The following is a 15,384-nucleotide window of genomic DNA, read 5'->3' as shown; positions in this document are numbered from 1 at the left end:
AGGCAGTTGTTCCAAAGAAGGGAATATTTGTACCGTATGGTATCTTTATTTAGCTTTTATGTGGGTAAATCAATTCGAGAAATGTGGTTATGTATCATTAAGGTCCATAATCTCAAATGTTCAAAAAACACACTCACATATCTTTAGTATCAAAATTTGAGTGTGAAATAGGTAGTACCATTGGAAAGCTAAATGAGTGGTGAGTCAAAGTAATTAAGGGAAAGTAAATAATCTCTAAGGTTCTCATTCCCCATGAAACTAATTTCGTATCTTATCCTTCATGTATTTAAAAATAGTTCCCTGCTAATTTAAGATGCTTGTGTACTATGTGTGTGAAGAGCACTTCAGTTCTAATGAAAGGATGGCAGATTAGGGAGTTATTTTCAATGGGCTAATTTTTTTATTTTTTTATTTTAAGAGAGATATTCATTTGAGCAACGTAAGTGAGCAAATCTGGCTGGAAAAACAGCTTGATGTGCATGCAAAACAGCAGGTGATCAGCCAATAATTTTGTGACGGCTTATGACTAGAAAACCATTGTTTTTGTCTTTAAAGGCATACGGATGGCAGTACTTTCTCTAAAAGTGGGCTTTTTTCCCAGTCTAGTACGGCATTAAATGTTCTGCCATATATGCTTTCCTGTTTTACCTCCAAAAGATCTGTGTCTTGTCACAGATCTATTTGGAATATGGAATATTTTTTTTTTCTTTCTTTAAACTAATAAAATATACCTTCTAAGATGGATGACATGTATTACAAGGGCTAAACTGCTCTGGAGCTGCAGGTCTGCCGTGCATGAGTTCAATGGTGGTCTGATGGGAGTGCGACGAGATTGCACTGTCAGCTCCATCAGTATCTTCAGTAGTCGTCTTAAGGGAGCTAATATATGTTCTCCAGGTTTCTGTGCTGAAGAAAATTTCCTTTTTTTTTTATTTCTGTGTACATCCTGCCCTTTAACTCCTGAGGTTTTCTGTTGCCCAAAGGGGCATATTTCATATGTAGATTTCTTCTTCTTACTCATGGAGATGCAGGTAGTGAAGTGACGCAGCAAGGCTGAAAGAGCAAAGGGACTCAGGTTCATACACACAATGTGCATGAAGCATGGTACTGTGCTGAAATGTGTGGAGGGACTGTGCAGACTCACTCTGGGCATGTACGTAAGTGCCGGAATTAAGAGCTTACACAGTATATGTAGTGCAGCCCCTTGGGCTCTGAATTGCCTTCTCCAGGTGTCTGAATATCTCTGCCGAGTGTACAGGAACCCTACAATGATAAGGTTAAGTCATAGCAAAGTTACATGTCTAAAGTAGACAGTGTAGATGTATCCTCTCTGCATCGGATGAAGATGCCATGTGTTACTTACTAAATAGGGATGCTGACCTGTTTGATAGTGAATCTGGAAGAGTCGAAGATGGGGCTTTTTTCTAGATCTGCCAGCCTTTCAAGACAAGCTGGTAAAGCTATTTTTTTAATGCAAGTTAACAGAGGCTTTCTGGTTTATTAACTGCAGATTCTCATGCAAGTTTAGAAAGACTGGAACTTAGTGCTTATGTCCTGCTGTCATCCTCATGCTCTCTGAAATCAATGAGGAGTTCTGTGCAGAAAAAGTCGATGCTTGGCTAGAGCCCTGCAGATTTGGTGAAAGAAAATAAAACCACCAGTTAGTATTCTTGAGAGCAGGGTAAACCTATTCAACATAAAAGGGAATTCTGTAACCTGTTATCTGCAGCAGGAAAGCTGCTTTTTATTAATCGATCAAAGAAAATGTTGAAAATAATTGGAAAAATGACTTGAGGGAGGGAAAAGCTGAGTTAAGGAATATTAGTAGGAGGCTGATATTGTTTGTGAAATCGGACTATTCTTAAAGCTTTCATATGCTGTACGTAGTGTTTGGAAAAAAACCTTTCCTTTTTTCCTCCTGAGAGAAGCCATGATTTTATCTCAGTAATTGAAAATGATCTCTGAAGTTGCTCCTTAACTAAACTTACATGAACCCCTTTTAAATCAGTTGTTATCTTTCAGTGAATTTCTCAATAAATGTTGCTGCCTGCGCTTGGATGGCATGATCCTATATAGCAAATAAGGCTGAGCACATCCTATTCATGACTCAAAGCACAGCATTTCTAGCCTAATTATGGTGGCATTTGGCAGGAGTGCTGTAGTTAAAGGTGCTTCTTGGTGTTTCTGTTACAAATTGTGTGTACTTGAATGGCTTAATTCATGCTAGCCAGAAGTTCGACCAGCTATCTACTTAGGCATTTTTTCCCTTTCATTAAAAATCCTTAAGAGAAAAAACCAGTTTGGAGTTCTGAATTTCTTTGATCATATCTGTTTGTCTATCAGTCTGTTTCTTACAAAAAAACGCTATGCTTTTCCTTCATTTCAAAACTTGATTCTGTTGTGCAACATATGTGGTTACTGTTCGATGACTTGCATCACTCTCAGCACTTTGGCTTGCTCGAAGAAAGCCATGCCTGTGAAAAGGAGGAAAGGAAACACAAGAACATATGGAATTGTCTACGTTGAACAATCTGCGCGCAATGCTGTCTGCGAGCAAAGATGATTTCAGTTGCCTCAGTTACTGCAACTGGGCAATATTAATTTAGGAACTTCTCACTCACTAGGGATGTTGCCAAGTGAATTCCTCACTGTTCCACGAACACTGAGCAATCCCTCTAGACGTCACTCAATATTCCTATCTCTCACGCTTGCATTAATACACATAAACTATTCTGTCGTTTCTCACTGCATAATGACCAGTGCTAGATCCAGTTGTATTTATTCCACGTTTTTGGAAGAGATGGAAAAAACCCAAATGGACTCAACTGGACTTAACTAGCAAAGGCTACTAAACAGTTCCCTCAAGAAAAATGCACAGTGAGTTTTATGGAAATACTGATGAATGTGGGATTTTTTTTTAAAGCATCTCCTATTTAGAGTTCTCTTTTTTTTTTTTTTTTTTTAGGCAAAGGGCCTCATTTGAAGTCTATTGAACTTAATGACAGTTTTCCAAGTGACCTTCTAATGTCTGTTTAAGGCTGTAGAGGCCCCTGAAGTGGTAATGCTGAGAGGTATAATTGGCCGTATAAATCTCAGTGGGTCATTAATTCTAAAGCCCAATAATGTTAAGACCAGGATGCATGTAACTGAAGGAAAGTGATGAGCATAGTAGGAAGATTTGTGTAAGCATCGTCTTGCTTTGGTTTGCACAGTAGTAGAAATTATTTGTAGTTTTGGCTTGGAAGCTTTCTTTCTTCCCTAACATCAATTCACATGTATCACCTATGTGTTTCTGGAACTTTATAAATGCATCTTTTGGGGGGAGGTGGCTAGGGATTTTTTTTGCATATCAGGAGGTAATAGAATATGACTTGGAAAATCTCTGTAAGATGGATATAAACCCCTCAACTCTCATCATTTAACTGTATAAAAACAGTTTCCAAAACATTACTGCACCTAACACATTTGCTCCTAATGACAGTTCAAATTTCAAAGCACATACCTAAGTTTGTGTTTGGTCTGTGGAGACAGTTTCCTGAAGTGTGCAGTGTCTGTAGCTCTCACACAGGTACACCCCAAATGGGGATGCCCGCATCAAGGTGCTCTATGAATCCACCATCTCTGCATGTACTCGGTGAGAACTGCCAGCTAATGAAAGCCTTGCCATTATTTACCATGATGAGAAAGGCCTTTCAGTGTGTTCCTTGGGGAAAAAAAAAACAAAAAGGCTTGACTTCTCAATGAGAACTTGTATCTTGCTTCCCTCAATTGGAAATTATTGTAATATGTCCTTATTTCATGGTTTGAGGTGGGAGTGGTTGTTGCATAAGCAAGGAGTCAAAAACGAACCAGTGCAGTGGCATGGCTTTTGCCATACGTCATTTGACTGCCAGCCATGTGTCCAATCTTAAAGTCCTCTTTCCACTTTCCTGTGGAACAAATTCTACCCTCCTTTGCTTCAATCCCCTGCCAGGGATTGTTACCCCCAAGGCAAAAAACCCGAATGTATCCCAGCATAGACAGAACACTGGGAGGAAACAGTTAAGATCAATAGGGAAAAAAAAATACAAAACTACACAAAGAATAAAAAAAAAAATCAGACTTTTAAAAATGAAACAGGCCATTTATGTGGGAAATCCTGAGTATTGGTATTTTTATGTAATCTGAGGTGGAAAGGGAAATGTTTGGTATCCCATAGTATTCTGCTATAACAACACATTCAGCTTTCTGAAACATGTATTTGTCATCATATCTGCCTCCATTTATAACTGAAAAGAGAAATTATAAAAGCTTATTGCTTGGTCTCTGGCCTTTCTGTGCAAAGGCATGTGTACTGCCTTACCAATTCTGAGAGACTTTGTTAGGGACTATCCCTGCAAATGCTTTTAGGTACTTAGCAGCAACGGGGGCTCAGATGGAAGGAGAAGAAAAGGCAGGGTTTGTGTGTGTGTGCACGCTTTCCTTCATTCTTCAGGCAAGGATTTCAATTTCAGTTTGATCTGTAATTTTCTGGCAAAGCAATGACTTTGACTGCAACTGTATGGTTTTTTGTCCAGTGGATGCTATAAAGCCTTCCACTGTATGTGAAATAGTTCCATAATTTTTTTTAAACTCTAACTGTAATTTTGTATTGGGGCATCTAGCAAACATTAGTATTCATACACAAAATAATACATGATGTACACAACCTGCCTAAGCTAGAGCCTGGTCCAAGGGCAGTGTAAAAGGACCTAAAGGAGGTTAACTGACCAGTTGAGGAGAATTTCCATCGTAGGGAGCTTTAAATGCGCGTTGGCTGTCTTCTGGAACAAGAAAAACTAAGTCAGGACCTGGGATGAGGGGAAAAGATGTAGCAAGAACTTCTCTGCTGTAGGTGAACCATCAGACTGCTCTTTGCAAAGAGCAAGCAAATTCAGAATAACTGTGAAGCTGCTTTAAGCCAAGCCTGTGGCTAGGACAGGTCCAGTGTGATTGCAGAAAAGATTGGTCTTTGAGGAGCCCTCAGCCAGTCTGAGGGTCACACCAAATATCCCCAAATAAAAGGTCCTAGAATGTTCAATCTACATATCTAACCAGAACAGATTCGTAGTTTTCAAGATTGGTAGTACTTAATTTCGTGTGCCTTTTTGTTCCTTCTGCCTTTTTTGAGTGTAAGTCAGAATACAGTCTCAGGTTCTAAAATATATAGCATTTTCCTTGCAGAGAAGCTTGTATGGGGATAGTGAAGCTGTCTTTGTTTAGCTTTGCTGTTTAGTTTATGAAACCTTGTTTGATGTTTTTGTTTTTCTGCTTATGCTGCAGAACTTTTCTTTTTTTTAAGCTACAAATATGGTAGCATTGGAGTTAGTGTTGGAAAATGTTCTTACTTTTTCTACATTTGAGCTTCCATTTCAGAAATAACAAGATCAGGATAAGAACATTCGCAGGATCAACACACTCCTCTAGGTTGTCATTACAATGACAGAAAAGAGATGTATGGTGAAACTTCACTTCTATTTGCTGTATGTGGTGTCATTCCCTTAAATGATATGAATGGGAGAATTATCCCAGTGGATGTCTGTTACGATCCTTCTCTCTGGAAAGGTCGTTGATAATTGCTGTTTATCGTTTTGGAGAGGATTTGTTCAAATATATCTTGAGTATTCATTTTCCATAGATTTGTGTCTAGGGGACTTAAAAGTGACAACAAAAAGAGTGCACAGTAGAAAATAACTGTTTGCACAAAAGCAATTTTCAGCATTTTATAAGTGAAGGAAGGAAAGAAGAGGGGAAGTCCTTTTTCATGATGCTTTTCCCAACTTCAGCTCTAATTCCTGCCTCAAAACCTCAATTTCCATCCCTCTGTTCCCCCAGTCCAGGTTAGGGACAAGAGGACCTGTCACTTGGTGAAAGCTGAGGAAAGCTCGATAGCGTTCACAAGAACTTTGCAGTCCAAGTATCTTCCTTAGTGTGCAGTAGAGTACTTTTTTGTGTGTTTAAAATTTTTGTTGTTAGTTTTTAGGTGTTTTGACTGAATTTTCAATGTTCTTTATATCAAAAATGTTGGTGTTTGTTTTTAGAAGCTCTTAGAAAAATACATCCAAGGGGAGGAAAAAATGTATAGTTTGTATTTTCAGACTGCTGCTATATCATGATAAGAGTATCATCCTGACCAAGGCTTGATTTCCAATCTCATTTGTTTGGCTGCACAAACTTGTATGTCATATACATATCACAGAAGATTATTGTGCCTCTTTGCAGGGAAATTTCTTCCCAGAAAGAAGTGTAGATCTTGCTGTGGCATCTGACAGGAATTTTAGGCCAGTTTAGAGTAAGAGGTAAAAAAATCCCTCATAAAGAACAGCGTACTTGGCTTAATTTTATATGTCATTGTACTTCTGTATAATGCCGTTGGGATTGTATGCAGGATAGTTGAAAATGGAATTGGGTGTCTCAGTTTGGGAGGGTTCAGAAAGAACTGAAGGAAAGACAGGCTCTGGTTATGTTTGATTTCAAGGTTAGACCAAAACTACTGAATGCTGAGTTAGACGGAATCTTTTTCCATGCAGAGAAGATGATCTGGTGATCTGATTACTAGATCACTCCTGCTGTTCTGCTTGTATTTGGCCATTAACTCTTCAATACACCTTCATCTAGGGTGGAAAAACCCAAGAATGAATCTGCTGTAACTAGGAAGCGAGTGTTTTTCATGCTAGCTCACTCTTCTGTTGATATAATTACATGCCACGAACACAAGCCTTTTTTCAGTTTGGAGTTGCTGATTTCTAGATTCACCGATGGACTTGTTTGATTTTTCAAAAACTCCTTGAGCAAGGAGTGAGAGTTGGTTTGGAAACTGTTGTATTTATGGAATCTCAGCACCCAGTTTATGAATTCTGGTTCAGTTGCTTTATCATGGGATGCCTCAGGTGATATGCTGTTGGAGGCTGGAGCAGGAGTGATAGATGACTGTTAGCCTCGATGATGTCCACTGAGTGGGAACAACTGGTGCTGGAGTCTTAGGAAAAGAACTTCAGCCAAATTACTCTGCAGGGAAAGCAGTGGGAATATTCAGTATTTTTCCAGAAGCCGAACAAATAAATAAGGCCCTGGGGAACTTGCTGAGCTTCGCGAAGATAGGCTGACTTCTGCAGGAAAGAAGTTCGCTTTGCTTGACTGTCCAGCCTAGGAGGAAGGAAATGCCCCATATGGGTGATATGGCAACATGATGTGGTTCAGTAGAGGAGTCATATGTGGGGAAAAAACGATCCCATATTCCTGTTAGGATTCTGGTTTCAGTGTAAACATACTTTAGGAAAGGGAAGCAGAGAAATACAAGTCTAGGTAAGGTAAAACTGGCTGTGTTAGCTGTGAACTATAAAGCCTGAGTGGCTATTAGAACATAGTCCTGAGAAAGACTATGATTTAGATAGCATGAGGTCTTTAGTATCTTTGCGTGCCTGGACCACATTTCTTTGAAGAGCTAAAGGACAGGAAGGCTATCCCAAAAACGTGTGCCACAATGGGCCAGATAAAGAGTAAACACTGCCTACTAAAGGCTGCTTAGGGACACCCTGGTTGAGTGCAATGGGACCTGAATGCAGTCAGCTTACTGAACGTCTAGCTGGGAAACTCTGCCCAAGCTTTTTGAAAATGTGTGAAAATACGCTGTCCAATTCAGATTAATTCTCTTAGAAAAAGGTAGGGAATTTTACTGCAAATTCTGTCTTTAATGATACAGATTGAGACTCTATGCTCATATTGCTTAGTCCTGAACACCCGCTTCACTAAAAATTAGAATAAGCACTTTCTTTATGGGTAACCCAAAGCTGTTCTTCTAACCAAGAACCAGATAGAATTATATTTGTGTTTGTCATACACTAAATGTAACTCTGAAACAAATGGTCTACAGACCCTGTTAGTTCCTGCTGTGGCTCAGAGATCTGGAATCCTTTCCCGAGTGTGCGTTTGCCAACAAGTAGGGCTTCCATAGTGTAAAACCCATCAATCGTCTGCTTGTATAGCTGCAGTGTGCAGCAGAGCCAATAGGGCATGACAATCTAGACTGCCATTTTTTGGAACTAGAGGAGGTAGCAAAGGAGGCAGTGTATTTACTGAGAGCTTCTGTGTGTGAGGATGTCATTGCAGCCTTCATATTTTTCTTGTTTTTTTTTTTTTTTAAACTGTCGTATGTGTCATTTTTTAAGATGTCTAGTAAACTACATGACCATGCGTCCTAGATACTGTTGATGTCTTTGATGTCACTGAGAAAATAAGGAGGTAGTCTGGATCTTGAGAAAGAATAGCCTGAATTCATCCCAGGTAACTTTTAAAGTGTTTAACAAGGCAGTCTATTCTAGAAACATACGTCACTCAAGTTTCCTTTGAATGAAGACAGGCAGATACCTTTATAGGTCGATATCTGTAGGTATAGATTTTGGTCTTAGCGTGGCTGAGATCTTCTGAAATACCTATTTCTCTGCATTGACTGAACAAAGAGTCTAGGGTGGTTACATACTCAGTTCAGGTCCTTCAGCTGGGAACAATATTTAAGTGCAATCTCTCTTTGATAATGTGAGAGAGGTGAACAGCAGCTTCTTTCCAGCCTTTCTTCACCAACTATATACTGTCATGCAATAATTTGAAAATAGGTGGACTACCTATACTACTGAGGAAGCTAATGATCAACCTTCTGCTGTGTTGACAAAAGGAACAGGTGTGGGTCTAGAAGAAATGCTGACTGTCCAGGGCCTATTGCAAGTAGAAGCAAGAAAGAAAAGGGAGTAGCTGTAACTAATTCATGCTTTCTGACAATCTTTGAAGGTACAGAGCAGACACCTGAGACCCGAGCAGTGAAGTGACTACTTCCCTGTAAACTTGCTAGGCGATTTTGGAGAATGGTTTTAAGGGCTGAAGAATGATATGCTCATTTTCAGGTGCTTTAGGTCTGCTCAACTCCAATGGAAGAGATGATGACTCCGTTTTGAGGAAGAGCAAGGAAAGATGTGTCACTGATTTGTTACAGTCTGGAAAAGTAACTTACCTCTTGAGTGCACTCAAAGGTGCACTGTAGAGGGGAATACGTGAAAAAAAGAGGGTACCTTTGCTGGGTATACAGCTAAGAATTTGGGTGTAACTCTACAGAGGGATCAGTACTATGCATATATTATGTATTGCAGTGAGTTGGGATTTTTTAAAATAAGCTCATTAGCAACTTTATTATAAGTTAAGCAAATTACACTTTTGATCATTTAACTACTAATATTTTATTGAAGAACATTATTCACTAAGTATAAATGCATTCTGGCCGGTACTCATGTATGATTAACAATATCACCACATAAACCACAGAATAAGCTTTACTTTAGTGCGTGAAGTTCACTGAGCATGACGCTATTGGTGTGTGATCAAAGCACGTGCCTTCCGTGCTTCTCACCTATCTTTCTGTTCCTTCTAAGTAATATCAGGTATGGGAATTGGGAATTGTTAAACTAGAAGTTAGTAACATTCGCAGGGCCCAGTGTCTCTGGAGGGCCTCCCTGAGACAGACTCCGACCAGCTTGCATCCACAAGTTCAGACTCTCTGCTAGCTCTTTCCTCTAAAGTGTCTGGGCTCCTTTGTATTTGCTAGCAGGCGTTAAATCAAGGTTATTTTTGAGTAATTTAGAGTTCATTAGAGAAAATAATAAGGAAAATAAATTGGTCAGAAAACAAACACTGCTGGTCCAGAACTCTTTGTAGGCAGCTAGGAGGTAGGTATAGGTTCAACTATCTTAATTTAAGGTGCAGAAAATTGCCCCTGGGATACATCTTACACTGATATTTAGGAATGACTTTGAAGGCCATTCTCACATGATTGGAGCTGAGTGAGCTCTTTTTCTACCATATACTTTATATCTGAGATATATATATATATGATTATATCTGATATATATAATTTATATCTGATAGGAGTTTCTGCTGTCCTATTCACAGGCAGAGCAGGACCTTTCTGGAAATCAGGCTCATCTTTGCTGCTGGCCTGGGAGAAGTGTAGAAGTCTGAAAGAGGCAGACTGGGGCTGGGGCTGGTGCTGTCACTCTGCCCTGTGCTCGCTCAGGTGAGGTCCACGACCCAAGAGGGATGGGCTGGGGGACACGAGTGCCCTGAGATCAGAGAGCCACCAGGATCAGGATTGGACTGTGCCTGAGGGTGTAACATCTAAAAGGAGTTTCCTCTTAACTTCAAGTAGACAGATTATTCTTAACTGCTTCACCTGTGTATTTTCCTTTGCTGTTTGATTTCTGGCAGTGGGATATCGGTCTAGTCCCGCACAGCAATTCTCGTGTGTTGTTAAGACGCAGAATTGGAAAATCTCTTTAAGAATCAATATTAAGAAATGAAATATTAAGCTCTGTTCCAAACTAAAATGCATTTGAGAGAGCTTTTCCCTGTTTTCCCCTCCTGTAGAAGAAGCCACGATTTTTCAATGGCTGGGCTTGTAATTTTTTGATCATTTGTAGAAGACAGGACGCTGCGTGGCTGTGATGGGTATCCCAAGATGCTGACATGTCGCATTTCAGTGTTGGTTCAGGTACAGGGAGAGACTTGAGTGGATTCAAGGGGGGCTGTGTTTTGTGTGAGGCCTTTTCTACAGCAGGAATTGTGTGAGTGAAAACTAGCAAAATACATTCTTATTCCACAATGGCAGTAAGAGGAGTATGCACTAGTGGTATTCTAGGTAGCTTACCGTATTTTGAATGTCTTTATTAGGTCTGAAAACTTTAACATGTGCTTGTTTCAGTCTGTGTTCTGAGCCCCCCACATCTATTATATGCCATGGAGGATATTAAAGCTTAGCTTAGCTCCCAGATTCATTCCCCATATTATAATAACTTACTTTTTGGCTGAGGGCACTTTTGAGAACTAATCTGTGATGTGTTTATTTTGGCTGGAGGAGTTGAAATGCTTTAAAGAAAAAAAAATTTAAAAGCTCCCCAAATGTTCCCGCAGCTTTGCTTTCTGCTTTTATTATGCTAATCTGCTTGTTTTTAATGTGAGGGCTTCTTTTGCCCTGGGTCCTATGTAGTCTGCAGTGTCATAAAAGGTATACCACTTTACAGCTAAGTAATGTCGACTGCCTTGTAACTTAGAAAATCTGAGGTTCTCAGTTGGAATACTGCACTGCATATGAATATGTCCATTTTTTTCTCTTACTTTCCTGATATGTAGGAAGTCAACACGTTTAATGTGTATGAGGTCTTACCAAGATGTCTAACTAAGAGGCTGTCTAAGTGAGCAGAAGCTTAAGAAGTGCAAAAAGATCTACTTTCATATTCAGGTTTTTTTTGGTCTTTGGAAAAAGAATTTCTTATACGCCTTATTGGTTATTACCATCACTTAGTTAACAGGTAAACTAATGTACTGTTAGAATTAATTGTCCTGTCTCTACTTTATCTTTCCGGGACAAAGAGATTAAGAAGTAACATTGAGATATTTATCAGTATTTGGGAAGTTTCATTTCTTTGTTCTGCGTTAGACAAATTCACACCTGTGCGCAGTGCAGCCATAGAGACTGTTCTTGCCTATTTTGTGGACTTCTCTTAGAAAAGAGATATGTTCACGATAATTCAAGAGGTAATGCAGATCTCTCCTTCAGTGTGCTTGTACAATTCTTGCAAGGGTACCCAGAATTATAGTTTAGAATCTCTATTTCTTTCTGCTCCCCAGTTCCTTCAGAAAAATCCCAGTGGGTAATAATTTACCTTCAGGCTTTGTAGTGAGTGGTTCAGGTAAGTAGGTTCCTTTCCATGGCATGTGCGTTTAATGTATAGACAAAGGTGGTAAAGGAGAGTGCAGCTTGGGATTCATTGATGCTGTGGTGCTGATGATATGCAGGCCTGCTGCCTTTGCGCTGGACCCAGCTGGTAATTTCCTAATGTTTGGCTGGGGCCTGGGCTTGGATGAAAGGGAGCTGGCTGTAGCTCGGGCCAGATAATTTAGAGATGCTAATGGCTCGTTTGTTAAAACAAGTAGAGGGCTTGGCAGAGAGAGAGGGAGCTTCTTTCTATCGCATCTCACGCCTCCCCTCCGCTTTCCAACTTTGCCTGTTGTTCACCCAGAGGGTGGGTGCTCTTTGGAGTCCTCGTGGACACTGGTCACGGATGCCCATTTCCATTGCTTTTTCATGATTACTAGTTTCTTGTTAAGATGGATCTTACTATCATTGTACATATTTCCATTTGGTGCAGTCTGGCTTGTTGCAGCGGCTTGCCCACGAGTATATCTTTGCAAACCACTTAAGACGAGAGAGAGAAAGAAATGTCAGCTGTTGGAGGTTATTGACTGCCAGTTACTGATTTGGGCTGGCTGGCATGAACACATGTATGTCTGTGGTTAAAAGCGAGCTCTAGATTTGTTTTCTCTGCTGGCTTAGATTCAAGGGGCTTTACGTAGAAGAGTGTAGCTTTACTTGTGATTTATGGCTGGAGTTCAGACTGCAGCTTCCTCACGTGCATTCGTAACAGATGAGGTCTGTCTATACATGTGTCTTTAGCGTGTTAGTCCAGACGGTGTGTACACAAGGCTCTCTGCTTTAGGGCCATGCTTGCTGCTCCCTATGCAGGAACCATCACGCACTGATCATGTTTCCTCACCAAGAGATCAATTGCAGAAGGAAGCGAACTTTCTAATTATGAGATTATGGTTTCTATTATGGCAAATAAGTATCTCGTGTTGCTTCTTAAAGAAGGGAATTCTGTACTCAGATTTTCTGGCTTCAATAGAAGTGCCACAGCAAAACAGCTTGAGGTTAGGTATTTTAAGCTGTTTTATCGGTGTGATCAACATTGGGTTTAGTGCTGTGTGAAGCCAATTTCTTATAGGATAGTCAGACCCTAATTCTCTACTAGTTAGAGAAGAATTTTAAAGCATGCAACATAAAGGTGATTTTTTTTTTTTAATATATATATATAGGTATAAAATAGGTATAATACATATATTTTTATTCACTCCATATCCACTAGCTCCGATTTGGAGACATACAGCTGCATGTTTTACAAGCTGTAGCTTCCATTGTCAGTCATAAGTAGGAAACATTATGGAAGTGTCAGTGGGATGGATCGCTGTGGTCAGGTCTGCATTTGGGTGGAGCAGGTGAAATTCTGCCAGGCAGTAATGAATAAAAGGTAATTCTGGCCACTATTCACAAGTGAGGTGTCCAAGCGTAGAGATATGAATTTGAACATGCACCAAGAGGCACGGGATCTCATTTAAAGTGCCGCAAACTTAGTTAAAATATGCCCGTTGACAGCTCTTGCCATCTTGGATTCAGCCCAGAATGAACACTTCTGAATACTAGGAAATAAATAGGAAATGGACCTTGAAGTGGGCTTTCAGATTTGTTTACAGAATATACTTACAAAGGTGTTTATTGTTTTAGTAGGAGACTCTTTGATACTCATTTTACTTTATATTTCAAAAGATTCTCTAATGAACTGCAATTAGAATATTATCATTATTATTTTAATGAAGTTTTTCTTTTAAATTAACAGAACGGTGCTCTGTTGTAAACATGTGGTTTTGGTCACTTAGTAAGGATGGAAAAAATCCTTTGATATAACTTTCCTTAGCTGGCAATTTGCCAGTTGTGGGGTTTTTTTTTATTTACAATGTATATGCATTATAAAGGGATCAAAATAAACTGTAATTGAAATAACTTTGTTTCCAGGGCTATTCTTTCCTCATTTATTTTTATGTGTTCACTGTTTCCTATGCCCTTAGTTGAACTGTTTTATTTTAATCATTTGTATCATTTTATAGTGGTGAATTTGTTCTTGTTGCAGTTTGGGCTTTGTCATTTCACGTAGCACTTTTCCTGGGAAGTCAGAATGTTAAATAAGTGTAGAAAAGATTTGCTGTACATCAATTTTGATTGTCCTGAAAGCACTACACGGTTTAGATCTATAAACAGATGTACAGATATTTTAAGCATGGAGGCAATTCTGCTAAACTTGATGAGTCTGTTTTCAAAGTTACAGGAATGAATGTAAGTTTCTAAGCAGTAAGTGCACAGACCCTCACTTGTCTCTGAAATTCATTATTTCCAGAGTATGGCTTACTAAAATAGGGGTGTATTTTCTTTTAACTAAACTAATAGGAAAAAAGTTAGAGGGAAGCAAGATCTCCCGGTGACATGAAACTGACAGTTTGAAAGATGCTGTGTGTGGTCCATTTTACAGCTGATGCCCCTTCTATCCACAGCTGACAGCAACAGCAGAACAAGAAAATCTTGCTGCTTAAATTTGATGGTTCATCTGTAGCGATCAGCTTTTTTTGGTTAGTAAATCGCACTAGCTATTAAGAGGTTTTAATATATGATACTATATTTTAATAGCTATCTGGTGTAACTGTTAAATTATAAAATTGCCCATTAAACTTTCTTACTAATTACTGAAGATTTTCATCTGAAAAGGTGATTCGCCACACCCATCTCCTTTTGTCCCTAGGGAAGCTTTATTAATTTCAACAGAGAATTGCTAGTGATGTTGCTTCCATTTTACAAATAGGTTGGAGCTCCAGTATGGACTCTGGGTGTTTCGGGAAGCAAAGACATTAAAAAATAAAGAGTTGAGTTGTTCAGGGAGAAGGGAGCAAAAACAAAATAGGAACGTTGAAAATCAAGGTGAACATTTTAATAGGGCTCAGGGAATAAAAATATCCATATGTAAAGTGAGGGGAAAAAAAAGACTGCGATGAAGAGGGAAGAGAAAGAAAATAACAAAATAAAGCAGTGCTGTGCATTGCCCAAGAATTCCTACAAAGAGCCCTAAGTAATGTCTGCAAAAGCAATGTTTTCTATATATTGTGATGGAATTTGGGGTGTTTTTGTTGTATTTTTGTTGGTTTTGACCTACTTTTCTTACAACTGAAAAACTGTTTACCAAGGATTTTTCTTTTCTACCTTACTTCCACTCAGGAATTCCATGCTCATGCAGGGGAAGATCTATTTCTTGCAACAAGTTTCTTTCATTGGAGAAGTGAAAATTATGCACCTGGTATTGCACACTTACCTTAGCATTGTGATAGCCACATTGAGCAGAGGCTTTTTGGTCTCTGCTAAAACCCCAAGAACTTACCCGGTTTGGGGAACTGGCAAGAACTTTTACTAAGGAGGCACTAGTAAAGATCAGTATGTTGTTCACACTATGAAAGCACTAAAGATGCAGTGGTCCTTAAGCACCATCAAACAGAAGATGAGATCTTTGTGTTGTGGAAGAGCCAAGAGTTCCTCTGGCTCTGCTTTGGGGAACAGAGAGATCCTGATACCCAGCAGGAACACAATACAGCAGCGCTGTAAAGGGCACTGCTGCAAGTAAAGCCCTGATACATGATAATGCAGTAGGACTGCATGGAGAGGACTAACAA

The 15,384-nt window shown here is 39.4% G+C and overlaps 1 protein-coding gene across 2 annotated transcripts in view; it reads left to right on the top strand.

Moving 5' to 3' along the window:
* Positions 1-15,384, top strand: part of ENOX1 (ecto-NOX disulfide-thiol exchanger 1) — a 376,506-nt gene that overhangs the window by 14,894 nt on the left and 346,228 nt on the right. The gene's annotated exons all lie outside the window — the stretch shown is intronic.

This window comes from Calonectris borealis, chromosome 1 (assembly GCF_964195595.1).
Source record: "Calonectris borealis chromosome 1, bCalBor7.hap1.2, whole genome shotgun sequence".
NCBI lineage: Eukaryota > Metazoa > Chordata > Aves > Procellariiformes > Procellariidae > Calonectris > Calonectris borealis.
The sequence above is the reverse complement of the archived record's forward strand: the minus strand, read 5'-3'. Positions and strand labels throughout refer to the sequence as shown.